We start from the raw sequence: 16,864 nt of genomic DNA on the forward strand, positions 1-16,864 counted from the left end.
CACTCACCATAAGTTGGAGTTGTTGATGTGATGTGATGTATTTTGGAAACAGGTTTAATTCTCCTCAAAATTGTAAAAATGAATATATAGATAGTCTTCTGTCTTTGTAATCGTTGTTATATTGTAGATTGGTGCATTTGTTATTTGGAGCTTTTGGAAGCATAAGTTTCGTGATCTATCAATGTTATTGTGCTAGTGGTCTTTAGTATCAATTTCTTATAAGAATTTGTTAATTTTAATTGGAATTGTTAATTGTCACATTTTATTTTGAGTAATTAACCTGTTATCTATTGTTGCCACTTGCCAAGTTGTTTTGTTCTAAGTAGTGAAAAGTTTAATCATGTAAATTTGCTTTGTGAGTCTGATAACTATGATAGTTTATAGTTTCTAGGCATGATATTGTTCTTGTTTGGATAAACTTTCTTAGAATGAAAGTTTTACTGAGAATTTATGGTTTGACAATGAGAGTTGCTTGGATTTCTTAATGTTAGCCACTGGTTAGTTTTGGTGACGTATTTGCATGGTTGGATTTGTAGCTTGCTAGCATAGCCTTTAGGATATTGTAACAGCTTACAAGTGAGTTTCATTTGATGCAAAATGAAAAATGACACGATATTCTGTGTCTCAAACATTATTTGTGGCCTTCCATATTTTTGTGTTGATCTGGTAACTGAACTTTTATGACGTATTTCTTGTTTGGTAGAGTAAAAAAGGAAGCCGACAGAAGCCATTCGGGGAGGAAGGTAATATGTTTTTGCTTTGTGATTTTATATCTTTTTTCAGCTTTTATTTTATGGTTCTTTTTCTTGAAATAATAGTTGCAGTGGCATTAGGATGAAATGAGTTCCATCCCAATTAGTTATAGTTTAATTTTGGGTTTCCATTGGTAACATTAGAAATTGAGATTATTTGGTTTGCTTTCTCTTTATGATGATAAGTGATATTGATAAAGGGCTATCCAAAAAGCATAAGGACCTAGAAACACTTCATGAGTTGAAGGGTCCAATGACAAGGTCCAAAGCCAAGTTTCTACAAGAACAAATAGCCAAGAGGATCAAGGATGGATTACTCATTAAAGGTAAGGAAGGAGAAAATCACAAGGGGTTGAATTGAAGCACGTTGAAGGCTACTGAATAGCTCACTAAGCCACATCAGCTCGCTTAGTGCAATTCCAACCAGAGGAGGAATTGGGCTTAGCGCGAGATGTCGGGCTTAGCGCAATTTCAACTCAAGGAGACATTGGGCTTAGCGCAAACCTTCAGTGTGAATTTACAAAAATTCTTAATTCTCGTTTATTTGTGTAATGGGCTTGAGCTTCATGTAAATAGGTTTTATTAGAGGCTTAGTTATCTTCATGAGCCTAGATCTATAAATACTCAGAAACTCTTAATTGTAGGGACATTTTGCATAATTGAAATTAAGCTTGTGCTTAGAGAGAGCTTAGCCTCTTCTTTGGTTTTTGACTTAAAACAAAATTGATTCTTATAAAGGAAGCTATTCCTTTGTGGTGAATCCTCCTTTGACTTATCGATTTATCGCGGATCATGGCATCATTCTATGCATCTTCTCCATCTTTTATGTTTTTCTATCTCGTGCCCTTTGAAGGTCAACAATGGTGTTCTTGAATTTGCTTCGGGAATGATCCGAACCAAGTATTCATGGCTTAGATTGCATCGTGTGGTAATCAGAGCTTGAATCCAAAGAGCAATTCAAAATTATATCCATCAATTAGGTGCAGTTTTATTATTTTCATTTTTCAGTTTTTCTATGAGAAACTTATCTTCATTTGCTTCTTGTTTGTTTATGTTTAATTGTGCGTTTCTTGTGCATTTTTGAATTAATCTTGCATGTGCCTTCGATTTTCCTATCTTTTTGTTGAATTTGGAGTTGATTTGGTCATAATATGAGTTTAGGTTGTTCTTCATGAAATTCATAGCACTACTGGAAAAATTGTGAGTTTGAACCAAAAAAAATTGTTGGAGAGTGTTGGGGCATTTGCACAAATATAAAAATTTTCTGGTCCTAAAAGAGAAAAATATGAGGGGCCAAAGTGCAAAAGGCATAAATATTTTGGGGTCAAAATGAAAATTTCAAAAAATCTAAGGACTGAAGTGTACAAAAAAGTTTTAAAAAAATTGCAATCAAAATTTAATAGCCCTCTCTCCTAGTGTGTGTGCTTATTGTTTCTTTTTAATACTTTCATTTTTTTTTTGGCATAATTGCAGTGGTTTATGCTCAGCCAATTTTTTTTTTTGAACAACAATAGAAAAGAAAATTTTGTAATTCTTATATCCTCCAATATGTCTTTCTTTGGCATTCCTTGTTGAGTTGTGCTTTCTTTTTGAGCTTTTACTGTTTGCCTTCTAAACTTCCAAGGTTTTGTCTTAGAGTTTTCTTTCTTCTTTGACCTCTTAAGTCAAGTTTGAATTTGTTTCATCTTTCACTTTGGATACTCCTTGAATTGAAATCTTTGGTTGATCTCAAGGGCTGAAGAAGAGTTAGATTGGAAAAAGACAAGAGTGAAAATTATAGAAAAAGTCTTATAAGTGTGAAACACGAGTGTTGAACATTGTAAACACTTAGTGAGTGGTAAGGTCCAATATTTTTTTTTACTAACCTTTTTCTTGTAGCAATGGTTTTCGAAAGTGATAGTGATCCACCTTCCCCTAGATCCGCTAAGCTAATGGCTTCATTGGCTAAACACATGGATAAGTTGCAAAGAAATGTTGAGTGGAGGATGGGGAGAGATTTAATGAGATACAAAGAAGCACTCAAGAGTTGAGTGGGAGAATGGAAGACCTAGAGAGGAGTAGGCATCATCAACCACCCTATTCTTCTCAAGGGAGTGATGATGACTACGAAGAAGGTAAAAGGCATATGCATAGGAGGAATAAGGATGGAATGGATGATGTGAAGGTCAAAATTCCGACGTTTCTAGGTACTTATGATCCGGAGGCTTACCTTGATTGGGAGATCAAAGTGGACCAAATTTTCAATTGCAACAATTTTAGTGAAGAAAAAAAATGCAATTGGCTAGCTTAGAATTTGAAGGATATGCATTGGTGTGGTGGAATCAAATCCAAGTGGATAGAGAAAGATTGAGAAGACATAGAGTGGACACTTGGGTGGTCATGAAGAGAATCATGAGGAAGAGATTTGTCCCACTTCACTATGTAAGATAAATGCATAACAAATTACAAAGGCTCTATCAAGGAAGTAAAAGTGTTGATGATTATTACAATGAGATGGAGATTTCTTTGATAAGGGCTAACATTGAAAAGACTAATGGGGCTACAATGACTAGATTTTTGAATGGATTAAATAGGGACATTCAAGATGTTGTAGAGCTTCAAAACTATAATAACATGGATGAACTTATATATAGAGTTGTGAAAGTGGAGAAACAATTGAAGAGGAGACAAACCTACAAGAAGACTTCATACACTTATTCGTCTTGGAAGCATAAAGACACTTCCAAGAAGAAGGGTTCTTCTTGACAACATCTTGAAAGTAAGTCTTCAAGAGGTAATCCTACTTCTCCTACTCAACCCCCTCCCAATAAATCTAGTTCCATTAAATGCTTTAAGTGTTTGGGAAATGGTCATATTGCTTCCCAATGTCCTAACAAAAGGACCATGATTGTGCTCGAGAATAGAGAAGTGGATAGTGAGTCATCTAAGAGTTCTCATAGTTCCTCTAGTGAAGGAAAGGATGATGGTTTTCTTCCATTGGAAGAGGGAGATCTTTTGATGGTAAGGAGACTCATGGAAAGCTTGTGCAAAAATCGAGATGATACACAAAGAGAAAACATTTTTCATTCTAGATGCTTGGTGAATAGAAAGGTTTGTTCTCTAATCATTGATAGTGGAAGTTGTAAAAATGTTGCAAGCACTAGATTAGTGGAGAAGCAAGGTCCAAAGCCAAGTTTCTACAAGAAGAGATGGCCAAAAGGATCAAGGATGGACTACTCATCAAAGGCAAGGAAGGAGAAAATCACAAGGAGCTGAATTGGAGCATGTTAAAGATTATTGAACAACTTGCTAAGCCGCACCAGCTCGCTAAGTGCAATTCCAACAATTGGGCTTAGCACGAATGTCTGGCTTAGCACAATTCCAACCAGAGGAGGAATTGGGCTTAGCGCGAGATGTCTGACTTAACGCAATTCCAACCCAAGGAGAAATAGGCTTAGCGCAAAGTGTCTAGCTTAGCGCAAACCTTCAACATGAATTTATGAAAATTCTTAATTCTTGTTTACTCGTGTAATGGGCTTGAGTTTGATGTAAATAGTGCCTTCTTAAGACTAGATCTATAAATACTTAGAAACTCTTAATTGTAAAGAATTTTTGCATAATTGAAATTAAGCTTGTGCTTAGAGAGAGCTTAGCCTCTTCTTTGGTTTTTAACTGAAAACCAAATTGATTCTTATCAAGGAAGCTATTCCTTTGTGGCGAATCCTCCTTCGGATTATCGATTCATCGTGGATCGTGACGTCGTTGTCTTTGTCTTCTTCATCTTTTCTATTTTTCTATCTTGTGCTCTTTGAAGGTCAACAATGGTGTTCTTGAATTTGCTTCTGGAATGATCCAAACCAAGCATTCATGGCTTGGATTGTATCAGATATGCTACCGACATACTCTCTACAATACTCCTTTAAAATACTCTTTATTGATGTTTGTAATTTATTGGAAATCATTAATTTAGGTGGATCATACATTAGAATTTAATCTCCCTTTTCTTTATTGGACTCATTCACTTTGCTATTTTAGGGTTGAAATATTTACTTATGATTTTATATATAAGAATATTAATATATATATTTTTAAATTGAGTAAACTCTTACGAGTTTATGATTTGATTCTATGAGTTGATTTTATGGAGTCTCCACGAGTTTACGTAGAATCGTGAGTCTGACAACCTTGACCACCTCCATTACTAACAATACCTTCGTCACTGCCGCCACCACCAACATCTTCGCCACCACTAATATCACCTTCATCAAGACCACCACCACCACTAATGTCATTTCCATTGGCTACCACCACCATCATCGCTGCTGCAGCCACCACCACATCATCACTGCCACCATCATTTGTATTGCAACCACCACCAATGTCACCTCCACTAATGTTTTTTTATTATAAATACCCATCTTGTTATTTCCCTTTGTGACTCTTTTGCGAGATAATATTTCACATATCAGTTAGAAAGAGCCTCATAGAGGAGTTTGAAGGCATTTCTTCAGAGAAGATCATCTTGCCAAAGATCTTGCAGTCGACATCATAAGATGAGCACTATGGATTGAGCTTGAAGATTTTTCATTTACACAATAATGTGTATTCATTCCATTTCTTACATTTTCATCTTAGATTTTGGTCTTGGTAAGGGTTACCAAGAAGGTTGTTGAGATGTAGGGTTCAACTCAAATGTTTTCTCTTCTAGGGTTCAAGGGAATAAGGGTTATGATAGATATTTTTTTGTGCATAGTGTTTGTAAAGTGATTTCTCTATAGGGATTGTTCTAAAGGTTCTTAGAGCAAATTGTATGTAGATTCTCTTTAGAACTCAACCAATATAAAGCCTTGTATTGATTTTCTCTATCCATTATCTTGTTATTGAGTTTATCTTGATATTGAATTAATTTGGTATTTGCAATTGTAATTGAATAAGTCATTAAAACTATGTTTTTGAACAACAAGGGATTGTTTTTCTTAAGCAAGATTATCCTTGTGATAAAATATTTTGAGAAAAACCTTGATTATTGAAGAGGGTATTTAGATTTGAATTGATTCCATCAAGAAAATTCAAAAAGTTGAGAAATCTATTCAACCCCTCCTCTCTAGATTCTCGATCTAACTAACAAATTTCTCCTATGGTAGACCCTAAATAAAAGAGAAAGAACAAGAAAATAAAATTGATTGGAAAAAAGTGTTAATGATAAGAGAAAACATTGAACCAAGAACATAAACAAAAACCTACATCGGGGATGTTATTCCCACCAAATATATTTGGATTTCTCAAAAATAGCCTTGACAAAATATGATTTTGTGACCAAAAATATTAAATAAAAAATCATTTTCGTTACACATACAAATTTGGGGATACATTTGGAGTGCACAATGAAATGTGGTTATGTTTTATATTTCGTGCAACATAGTTATGGTTTCATTGTGTATTTTCTATTAATTAACAACATACATGAGATGTTGTTGTGTTTTTTCAAAATCACAATGAAATCTTACATTTTTTTTTTGTTATATCTGTGTCTCTCTCTCTCTCACTCTCTCAACAAGCTTCAAAGACTATTTGTGAATACTACTATCCTTAACATGTGTGTCAAGGCTTATAATGATATGTTGTATCGTGAACAATACCCCCATTTAAATTGGTGGAATCTAAACCATCAATTTAGTTGCACCAACGATTAACTAACTAATTACAATCTAGAAAAGGTTTGAACATAAATTAAGTAACTAATCACTTTAATAATTAACTGACTAATTAAATATTCACATAATTCAAATATATACTTCTAAGACTTAATTATTAAAATATAATACTAACATTCAAATAATTAAAATATTTAAATACTTACATATCTAATTTTAAACAATAAACAACCAAATTAATTAAGATTAACATAAACTAAATTAACTAAATGTTGCAAATCTAATTTTAAATAAAAAAACAAAATTAAAAATATACTTATCATGTTTCCACTATGTTTCAAGTTTTGGATGCATAGCAAAAACAAGATTTCACTATGTATTTGATTTGGAATACATGGTAAAATCTTGGTTTTGCAATGTATCTAATTTCATATACATATCAAAAATGAAATTTTATTGTGTATTTTTATGCAACAAAATCCTATTTTTGTTAAAGTTAGGATTTGGTGGGAATGGCAGCTCCCGATCCTATCTCTTATGGCCCATGTCATAAGTTTGTAAATCCACCCATAGGATCTAGTTTCAACTGACATCCCCCCATTGAAAAGAACTTCCATGTCTCAGCTTACGTCTCTGATCATGGGGTGGCGTTGGGATACCCTTAACTCCTTCTTTCCCCCTCCCCATATTTGCTCCCTTATTGCTTCTATTCTCATTCCCTCCCCCAACATGGAGGATGCCCTCTATGGAAAGGCTCAAAGGATGGTAGCTTCTCTATTAGGGACCCCTACTCCCTCCTTTCCTCGGGTGTTTACACTGCTCAGACCCACTCTAAAGACATATTTGACATGGTTTGGAACTAGCATGGCCCACAGAGTATCTGAGTTTTCCTTTGGAAACTCACCCATGACAGGCTTCTTCCTAATGCCATGAGGAAGCACAGGAAGATGTCAAATTTTGATATCTGTCCCAGATATGGAAACTACGTAGAAGACACCATGCATTCCCTCAGAGATTGCAAAGAGGTTAGGGAGTTTTGCTCCAAATTAATTGATCAAAATCACTAGGCCAAATTCTTCAGCCTTGGTCTTCATGGTTGGCTAGATTTTAACTTGGGGAATAACAACATGGAAGCCCCAGTGGATACCTGGAGTTCCTTCTTTGGAATCATTGTCAACCACCTTTGGAAATAGCGTAACCAAATTGTCTTCCAAAGATACTCCGATCTAGATTCTAGATTGTTACACCAAATCCTTTCTCAAGCTTGGTTGATCCATAAGGAGTCTTCCAAAGGAGCTTCCTCTAGCCACAAAAAGGGTTAACCATCAGGATTCTACTTCCTGGAAACCCCTTAGCTTTCTGACCTACAAATTTAATGTTGATGGTTCTTATAAATCCAACTGGGCACTGTCTCCTACAACAACATCATTAGAGATAGAAACAAAGAGGTTTCAACCTAGTTCAATAAGAAACTTCTCCCTTGTAATGCCTATTGGCTAAGTTATGGGACCTTAAATCCGGTATCCAATTAGCCAAAGACATGAACCTACAATCTATTTGTTTTGAGACCGATTCCCTTACCTCAAGTGTATCGTCCATGTTGATGTATGCTGTAATTCAGTTAGTTAGTTAGGAGTTAGTTAGTGATTCATTTAGAAGTTAGTTTGACAGCTATGAAGTTTGTTATAGCTACATGTGCAGTGTGTATAAAAATATAATAGTGATCATCAATGAGAAGTATGAGAGTGCATAAGTTTTAATTCAGAATTCTAAGTTTCCTCTATTTTCTCTCAATTAATTCCTTCATCATCTTCTCTTATTCTCTAACATAGAGTGAATGAGTGCATAGTGTGAATGCGTGTGAGAACTTTATTGCTCCAAAAGTCCAAAGCATTAAATCGAACTTGAGGGAGATGGGTTGGGCAACTAACCTCAGTCATCAAGGAAGTTATTCCCTATCTGTTTTCAAAGAACCTTCCCATGTTCTCGTTATTGCAATTGCGGATAATGCTAGTGGTGGGGCCTTAATGCGTTGTAGTTTTTGGTTTTTTCTTTCTTGTTTAGCTAAAAAAAAATAATCCACCAATGTGGATAAATTAATAGGAGGTTTTGGATTAAAATTTCAATTTTATTTTCACAAAGAATTATCAATATATTGCCTTAAATTTATTTTATAGAGTGAGTGAGTGCATAGTGTGAGAACTTTATTGCTCCAACAACTAGTATTAGAGCTGAGGTTCAAGATCCCTGGATACCGAAATTGAGATGGCTTCCTCAAATGGAAATTTTCCAGCATCTATGCCTGTTCTCATAGGCAATAACTATGATGATTGGTGTGCTAAGATGAAGGTAATCTTTCGATTTCAAGATGTGACAGAAGTGGTGCAAGAAGGGGTTCAAGAACTTGATAAGAACCCAACTGATGCACAGAAGGTGGCTCACCGTGATTTGATGAAAAGAGATGCAAAGGCACTGTTCATTATTCATCAACGTGTAGATGCAGATAATTTCCAGAAAATTAGATCTGGTGATACTGCAAAGAAGGCATGGGATACTCTTGAGATATCCTATGCAGGGGATAGCAAACTCAATAAGGTGAAGTTGCAGACCTTGAGAAGGTAGTATGAACTTCTACAAATGAGATCAGGAAAGCATTGGTGAGTTTGGCAATTACACATCAAATGAATGCTTATGGTGATAAACAATTAGACTTGGGGATCATTGACAAGGTATTAAGAACCTTGACACCAAGATTCGATCATATAGTGGTGGCAATTGAGCAATGCTAGGATCTTGAAGAAATGAAGATTGAAGAACTGTAAGGAATACTTGAAGCTCAAGAGATGAGGCTCAATGAAAGAAACTAACAAAGATCAGCTGAGCAAGCTATGCAAGCCAAACAACCAAAGGGAACAACTATGATGGTGGCAAGAATAAGAAGGGAAAGGGAAAGTGGAAGAACAATAAGTGGAAGGGGTCAAGTGAGGGCTCCAACAGTTCTGGAAATCATAACCAAAATGAAGAAACTGACAAGAAAAATGGAGGGAATCACAAAGTGGGCAAGAAGAAATTCAACAAGAAAGGGATTCAGTGTTATAACTGTCACAAATGGGGACACTTTGCAGATGAATGCAGAAATAAAATGGTTCCAAGAAATGCAGATGATGTTCAATTGGCACAAGATAAGGATTCTGACTCTAATAAAGTGTTACTAATGGCAAAAACAAACTCAGAAGAAGACAATGCTAATCTGTGGTATCTTGACACAGGCTACTCCAATCACATGACTGGACATAGAGAGTGGTTTGTAAACATTGATGATAAGGTGAAGAGCAAGATCAAGTTTACAGATAACAATTTTCTAACTGCAGAAGGCATTGGAAAGGTGATGATTCAGAGGAAGGATGAACAACATTCATTTATCAATGATGTGCTATGTGTTCCCAATATGAAGAATAATTTGCTGAGTTTGGGACAGTTGCTAGAAAAAGGCTACTCAATGTAGACGGAGGATAGTCAAATGAAGATGTTTGATAGCAGTATGAGGTTGATTCTAAAGGCCCCTTTGTCAAGAAATAGAACATTCAAGATTGGAATTCATATTGCAGAATTTTAATGCTTGGCTGGTTCTATAAGTTATGAAAGCTGGATGTGGCATCACAGGTTTGGTAATCTAAATTTCAGGATTTTTAGTGAATTGAAAAGTAAGAAAATGGTTCATGGTCTCCCTCAAATTGAGATACCAAAACAGTTGTGTGTGTAGTGTTGTGTGTCAAAGCAACCAAGGAATTCTTTCAAGTCAGAAATTCCAATCAGATCTAAAAGAAAGCTTGAAGTGATCTATTTTGATGTGTGTGGTCCTTTTGAAGTGAAATCCCTAGGAGGTAACAGTTACTTTGTGTCATTCATTGATGAATTTACTAGAAAAATGTGGATCTATCTCGTTAAGCAGAAAAGTGAAGTGTTTAACATTTTTAAAAAGTTTAAGTTGTTGAGTGAAAAGTAGAGTGATAAGGTAATCAAAGTGCTTAGAACAAATGGAGGTGGCGAGTATAACTCACATGAATTTCAAGAATTTTGTGATGAAGAGAGAATAATTCATGAAGTGACATCTCCCTATACACCTCAACATAATGGTGTTGTTGAGAGAAGAAACAGAACCATTCTGAACATGGCTAGGAGCATGATGAAAGGGAAGAGAATGCCTTATTACTTCTGGGGAGAGGCAACTTCTACTGCTATGTATATTCTGAACAGATGTCCCACTAAGAGATTGCAGGGATACACACCTAAAAAAACATGGTTAGAAAAAAAGCCTAGTGTGAGTTATTTCAGAATATTTGGTTCACTGTTGTCAAACCCTAATTTCGTCCGGGGACCTTTGCTTGGTGGCATGCAACTTGTGTTTGGTCATTTTGAGGTGCTTGGCACCCATCATTAGGCAATTTGTGAAATTTCATGACGTGCCGGAAATCAAAAGAAAATATTGATGCACAATCCGTAAGATTCCGTGACACACCGGAAATCAAAAGGAAGCATCGTTGCACAAATAGTGAGGTTTCGTAACATTCTGTAAGTCAAAAAAGGGGATGATTATGTAATCCGCAAGGTTCCGTAACATTACGGAAAGAAAACAAGTATCGTTACGAAATTCGTAAGTTTCCGTAACTTTACGAAAAAAGAATCACCAAAAAAAGGCAGGGGGTGTATTTAGTAAAAATGGGGGTGCAAATAGCAACCAGGCCCACTTGGGCCCTCCAGAAGATTCCTCCAGAAGGCTGTTGCTTCTGGAGGAAGCAACCTTGCTCGCCTGGACGAGCTGGGTGGCAAGCTTCTCCCCCAATTTTCTATAAATAGGGGGAGAAGTGGAGTAGAAAAGGGTTCAGCCCCTTAGGCACTTCTCTCTCTCTCGAAATAGCTGAGAAAATTTAGTTCCGTGAAGAAAATCCAAGCCGAGGCGCTTCCGTAACGTTTCCGTGAATAATTACGCGAAGATTCTCGACCGTTCTTCAAGATTCATCGTTCGTTCTTCGTTTTCTTCAGTCTTCAACGGGTAAGTACCTCAAACCAAGCTTTTCAATTCATTCTATGTACCCGTGGTGGTCCACATTTTTGTTTCATGTATTTTTATTCTCGTTTTCATTTACTTTTTATACCCCCTTTTGACGTGCTTAAGCCATTTCTTTAAGTCATTTCTTGCTCGATCTAAAAATAAAATAAATTTCCACCGATCGTTTGAATTGTATCATCCGTTAATTTTGGTTAAAATGAATTCCGACCGTTCGGTCGTGCCGTAACCACGTTGGAAATCAAAAAAGAGGTAAAATAATAATATAATAATAAAAAATACCTTTCAGTAAAATAAAAGCGAAAGATCAATCGGATGTTTTCTCTTTGGGATTTCTCATTCTTAATTGAATTGACTAATAACTAAAGTGAAACTAAGGCTAAAATCAAACTCGCCTAGTCAAGCTCGTCCACAAAAATAGGTTTTTGAAAGTTTATCATTTTAGTTTCTTACTAAGTAAAAAAGATCATTTTTAAGGTCCAACGCCTTAAAATGATCACCCCTCAAGTAAAAAGAATCGCTTGATTCACGCATAAGAAAGAACTACGTAGGTCTGATTTCCTCATCCCAATTGAGGAATACGTAGGAGCAAAGGGAAACACCCTTGTCGACCACAAAAAGAGAAAAAATATAAAAAGGGTATAAAAGATATAAGAACGTAAAAGGGAACATAAAAATCTAAGTCATGTTTGCACATTTGATTAAAGGCTGCCGTCTCTTATGACGGACGTGTGGGGTGCTAATACCTTCCCCGTGCGTAAATACAACTCCCGAGCCTTTCACTTAAAAGTTCGTAGATCGCGTCTTTTCCGGTTTTTCTGACGTTTTCCTCAAATAAACGTTGGTGGCGACTCCGCGCGTATTCCTTTCATGGAACACGCATCCCGCGAGTCACGCGTCGCCCTCCCGCCGAAGGGCTGGTTGCGACAGTTGGCGACTCCACTGGGGACTGTTTTTAGAGAGTTAGGCCATTTAATCCTGTGCAAAGTTTTGCCATGACTTACTCCTTTGTTGGTTTCCCTTTATTATGTTCTTGTATATATAACTCTTTGATGCTTTTAGTGCATTTTTTGTATGCATGAGGTAAATATTTATTCATTTGATGCACACAAACACTAACACTATTTGCACACACGGTGAGTTGAAAAAGGGCCCTATACCCTGGTTCGTGGGAATATAAGGAGTGGAGGTGAATCCGTGATCATGCTAGGTCTCCGACTTGCTTGATTACAATGAACCCTCATCTAGAGTTTTTCTCTTTGAAAACATATTGTTGCTAGTAGTCCCTACTACTGCAGTATGTTCTTCGAAGGGGATGATACCTCTAGAAACCATCAAGAGAGATATGACTACCTTGGGGGTTATCACTAAAAGCCTAGTTAGCTCTCTCCCTTATAGGTCCCTTAAATAGGGGCACGGATCAAACACGCTGCATGCCATTTTTCACACTGCCATGCATAAGTATCATATACCCTTTTGCTTATATTTGTTTGTGAATATTGGCGTACTATGTACATCCCCGTGTTGTGCCTTTCGCATATGCATCATGCGTGGGTTTCGTCTTTGATCCCCTCACTTTAGCAAACCGACGGAGGGTCCGTGTCGCCTTTTTAAAAACATACGTTGGGTGCCATGCTGCCCAAACGTTGTATCCAAGAAGGAAACAATTTCTCGGGCTCCCATATTCGTAAATTGCATCTGTGTCATATGCATTTCTTCATGCATTCATCCATTCCACCCATGATAGATGTCGGAGTTTTGATTCGCACTAGATTTTATTTCACTTTAGTAAAACATGGGATCAAGTCAAAAGCCTTCGCTTAAAAAGAGGTTCTATCAAGTCAAAATCAAGAGCTTAGAGGTCACTAGTTTACGAGAGTTGGGGCAATTAATGGGTCAACTTCAACGGCAAGCCTTCCGCAAAGCCTATGGTAAGATTTGGGACCTAGCTAGGGTAGAAGTCTCCATGGAACCGATTGCATCCCTTTCCCAGTATTATGACCAACCCCTAAGGTGCTTCACATTCGAGGACTTCTAGCTAGTGCCGACTGTGAAAGAGTTTGAAGAAATCCTGGGATGCCCACTGGGAGGAAAGAAGCCATATCTTTTCTCTAGGTTCTATCCTTCCACGACAAGAGTTGCCAAGGTAGTGAAAATCTCAGCACAAGAGTTGGACCGGGTAAAGCAAAACAGGAATGGGGTAGTCGGAGTACCAAGGAAGTGTTTGGAGGAAAGGGCAAAGGCCTTGGAAAATCAAGGCAAATGGGCTTTCTTTTATTGACATCTTGGCGCTTTTGATCTTTGGAGTTGTCCTCTTTCCGAATATGGAAGGGTTAGTGGACCTAGCAGTGATTGACGCTTTCCTCGCCTTTCATCATGGCAAGGAAAGCTCGGTCGTCGCCATTTTGGCCATGTATGACACGTTCGACCGGGGATGTGAAAAGAGTGGCGCAAGAATTGTTTGTTGTGCACTGGCTCTCTATGTGTGGCTGGTTTCACACCTTTTTCTCCAAGAAGGTAGGCCCGTCTATCCGCTACAAGGTCACCGCTCGTGCGTCGAAAAAGGAAAGGCGAATTGGGACCAACTCTTGGCTAGCATGGAGGGGCGTCTGTTAATTTGTTCCCTCGCTAGAAGGAAGGAAGAATCAGGATTCTATCTTCATGCGAAGGATGTCCAAATGTTCCCTTGATGGAACAAGGGATTGTATTAATTATAATCCCGTCCTCGCCATAAGACAGCTTGGCTACCCCATGAGAGGAGTGCCATCAGACGAAAGCATCACGCCTTTCATCGCACGGGGTTTCAGTGACCACAACGCGAGGGTACTCCAAGGAGTTCGCAAGGCATGAGATGCGGCATGAAGAAAGGACAGAGAGCTTAGGGGAAGCAGTAATGGGATCATCGGCGGCTATCATAAGTGGCTGAGAGTTCGAACACAAGGATTGGATTGGCTCCCAAATCTAAAGACTGTGAGAGACGATGAGGTTAAAGCTTTGGAAGAAAGTGATGAGGTACAAGCCCTAAAGGCAGAGCTTGAAAGAGCCTGGGTAGTCGAAGAGAAGTTCAAGTCCATAGCCATCAAAGTCTGAAAAGAGTATGATGAACTAAGGGACGTCAATATGGCCACAGCTGAAGCCTTGGAATGAGAAACCAAGAAGGCCCGAAAGGAAGAACATGACCAAAGCAAAGTTTTGAGGGGCTTTATAGGGCAGCAATAGTGAGCTCAAGCTCCGAAGAGGTGAAAGGAATCATCACGGGTCAAAGGCATGATCTTGAAGGACGAGCTAAAGGCTTGGCTTAAGTCGAAAAGAAATTTGTCCCAACAGTTAAGCGAGACTAAAGGGAATATGTGGGCCATCATCGATGAGTGCAAAGAGAAGCTAAATCTAGCGGCGACTCACGAGCAAAGGCTAGAGGATGAGTACGCCAAGATATCAGCAGAAAGGGAAGCAAGGGAAAGGGTAATTGATTCATTGCACCAAGAGGCAACAATGTGGATGGACCGATTTGCTCTTACTTTGAACAGGAGTCAAGAACTTCCCCGATTGCTAGCCAAGGCCAAAGCAGTGGCGGACACCTACTCCGCCCCCGAGGAGATCCACGGACTTCTTAGCTATTGTCAGCATATGATAGACTTAATGGACCATATGGTTAGAAACCGCTAGGAAGTTTGTATTGTCGCTCAGATATTGACTAGTTATAACTTTTTGAATAAAATGAGTTTATTCCACGTTTTACTCCAAAAATCAGTGCGAATCAAGTCACTCCCGCATTTTATCTCTAGCATGCATTGTATATTGGTCTCGTCCTTTGTCACGGGAAGCCAGAAGGTCCATATCACCTTCTTAATTGTACACATGGGGCACTGCGCCCCCAAATGCGCAAGTAAGAAGAGATAATTTTCCGGGCTCTCGTGTCCGTAAAATGCATTCATATCATGCATCGCATAAGCATCTCTTCATAACATCATAATGAACATATCGTTCCTGCATTTGTCCGTTATCATATTCCAGCCTCACATTTTGCATGAGTCATGGCATCATCATGCATATGCGTTCAACAAACTTTTTGATCTGCAAAATTGCATACCATTTGTTTTCATGTTTGCTCATTCTTGCGTTTTCCTCTACAAAACAAAAACAAAAAAGGGGAAGCATGAAACTTCACACTACATTCTTAGTTGCATGTGTTAGGCACCATGAGCCAACCATGTTGGGATCATAAACCCATTTCTAAAAAAAAAAAACACACAACAACAAAACAAAATAATTGAACATGGTACCTAATGCATGGTTAACTAGGAAATGGTGTTTCTTCGGGCATCTCAATTTCATAATTACATTTTCCATGCATAGCTTAAAGTATGCCCGAGTCATTCATCCCTATGAGATGTTGTTGAAGTATTGGCGATCAGAATTGCCATTCCTTGGATGATAGGGTTGAACCAAGCTCATGCTTTTACAAAAAGGTTCATCAAGTCAAGTTGAAATATGGAAGTAACCGTCTTGCAAAATTGGGGCAAAAGATGAATCGAGTCACATCACTGCTTCGTCTACTGCCAAACATATTTAGGATTGTTGATGTCCTTGTTACTTCCAGTTTCACCTTGACAAAGATGTCATGGACCATGTTGAAAATCTAAATTGATTCAACCCCATATCCTGCGTAAAAATTCGCAATACTTCAACTCTACATCATTCGCATACATCCATGCTTTTCATTGGTTGCATTGCTCATTGCATTCTTTCCTTGAAAAATAAAATAAAATAAAATAAAATGAACTTAATCATTGTTATCAAAAAGAAAAGGACATGCTTTACGGCGCCCTTACCGAACTCGTGCTAGAGCTTGAGTAATGGGTGAAGCAGAGGAGGTGCAAGAGAAGATGAAGGCCGACATGGAGGCCATGAAAGAGCAAATGGCCACAATGATGGAGGCCATGAAAGAGCAAATGGCCACAATGATGGAGGCCATGATGAGCATGAAGAAGATAATGGAAGCCAATGCGGTTATAGTTGCCGCTACTAGTGCTGTCGCTAAGGTGAACCCGATGCTCCCATCTGGCCTCAAGCAAATGAATCATCCAACCTCAAATATGGTAGGCAAAGATTTGGGAAGTACGGATGACCCCATGATGTGAAAATTCAAAACAAGCACGCCTTCCCGCCATATGGCTTGCCTCCCAAACTATACACCACCCAATGTGGCGTACATTCCCAATGAGGATGTCAATAACTCCACTCCCATACTCATTAAGAGCCAACAACCTCAATCTGATCATACACTTGTCTCTCGACCCTTGGAGGAGACACATGAAATTCCACACCACGATCTAGCCGACTTCGAGCCTTGCCTCGGATATGCCGCTGAAGGGCAAGCAGTTGGTGGTATACCCCTGCAAAACACTTTG

Source organism: Glycine soja, chromosome 10 (genome assembly GCF_004193775.1).
Source record: "Glycine soja cultivar W05 chromosome 10, ASM419377v2, whole genome shotgun sequence".
NCBI classification, from domain to species: domain Eukaryota; kingdom Viridiplantae; phylum Streptophyta; class Magnoliopsida; order Fabales; family Fabaceae; genus Glycine; species Glycine soja.